The following is a 1,997-nucleotide window of genomic DNA, read 5'->3' as shown; positions in this document are numbered from 1 at the left end:
TATTATTTTTGTTGTGTGTATGTGTGTGTACATGTATTTTATATGTGATATCATGTGCCTCTGGGTACTCAGGGAGGCCATAAGAAGGCATCAGGTCTCATGGAGCTGGAGTTCCAGGAAGTTGTGCACAGGTCACTGGTGACGTTGAGAGCTGAACTCAAGTCTTCTGGAAGTGCAGCAAGTGCTATTAACTTCGGAACCATCAATCCCTCCAGCTGGACAGATCATCCATCTCTCCAGCTCACAAAATTTAAAAACAGATTTTAATGCGATGATTTGCTTAAAAATCATTGTAAGTAACAGGCAGCCATGTTACTTACTGCACAGTATACTAATCAGTTGTGCAAAGGAGTTTATTTTAAGGGGCCAAGAACAGAGACAGAAGACTCAAGCTTCGAGTCTTTCTCCTCACGGACAAAGTTTGAATACAGGATAAAGAAGCAGGCTTCAGGACAAGGAGTGATACTTTCCATATAAACCATCAGTTTCATGGCTCTTGAAAGAGTGCTTGTGAAGAAAATGATGGTTCAGTAAGATTCAGTGGTAAACTTGATTAACTGACATAAAAAAATTCACCATTTTGGCCCTTGCTCAGGCCCGACTAAAGGGTTAGTTGTTTCAACCAAGTGCGTCCTCAGTGTTCCTGAAATGCGTCTCAGGAACTGCTCCTACAGCACACATGTCAGAAAGCACCACCAACAATGAATCTGGGGGAGGTTGTAACATATACAGCTTTGAGCCCTTCCAAATGAGTGGTTTTTAAAGCCAACCAAAACCAAACTAACTACTAGCAAGTGAGGTGGGGGAGGGGTGGGGGTGGGGGGAGGGGAGTTGTTTCCAGCTGAAGCTTGAGTGGTGCCTGAATGGATCCTGCCCTTCCCTTACAGGAAGGGGGACTTGTTTAGATTTTAACTCCAGTTCACTTTCGTTCTGTGCATTTCATGCTATTTGCATTTTGTTTCACTAACTCGGTCCTCTTTTGCTCCTTTGTTTTTTCTTGAGAGAGAGGGACAGAAAATGTTGTTCCCACGAGGCAAGAATAAGACCACCACTACCACAAAATTTGAGCCAAATCTGAAGCAAGCTTTATTAAATACTTGACAGGATGATGGTCGCTGGCCAAGTCCACACTAGGCATCGCCAGAAAATGGCACCAAATCTTAGTCAGAAGCTTATAAAGGCCAAACCCTCAAGGTCCTTCCGACTTTTGTCCAATTAGGGCCACGCATACATCCTGATGCACGCTGCCTATGGAACCTCACAGACATCTGTGATCAAACATTCTGTACAGGTGGCACAAACAACCTTGTTTACAGAAGCGGAAACACACAGCTTGTTATCCTACACAAATGGACCCCAGCGTTCCAGGAAGTTACCTGTTCTTATCCCTTCTTGTCTTTACACAACCATGCTGGAAGTGCAGTTCCCTCAAAACCTTTGTTGCCTTGGTCTAACAGGTCCTCATCATGTATATGGTTTAAAAACGAAGCAGTGAGCAGGAGATGGCGGTAAGCTAGACCACGGTGTGGGAGTGGTGGCTGGGTAGACATACCCATATGTCTGCTTGATGCCACACCACACAGTGCCAGCGAATGGAAGACACCCAGAGGCTAGCCCACTGCCATGGGACACTCACTGGTGGGCTACAAGACACCCAGAGGCCTATCCACTGCATGACTGCCGGAATCAGGAGCCACTGCAATGTGCAAGTATGTGGAGAAAAAATGGGAGAGAAATAAATTTCTTTGAGCATTATGAAGAGAAGTGCAACTGCAAGGGTGGAGAGGAACAGTCTGATATGAGCAGCCTGCGCTGCCACCTGAGGCCATGGTGAAGTCTCAGCTGCCACTGAGAGCTATGTGTGGGTCCCTGGCCATGCAGCAGCAGGGATCCGTGCCAACATCTGCAGTTCATATTACTACTAACGACCGTGCAGATGTCCTTAGTCTGGGTTGGTGCCTGGGACAATGTTTATGTCCAAGGGCTGGGCAGAGCTG

This window comes from Mastomys coucha, unplaced genomic scaffold (genome assembly GCF_008632895.1).
Source record: "Mastomys coucha isolate ucsf_1 unplaced genomic scaffold, UCSF_Mcou_1 pScaffold3, whole genome shotgun sequence".
In the NCBI taxonomy this organism is placed as follows: Eukaryota; Metazoa; Chordata; class Mammalia; order Rodentia; family Muridae; genus Mastomys; species Mastomys coucha.
The sequence above is the reverse complement of the archived record's forward strand: the minus strand, read 5'-3'. Positions refer to the sequence as shown.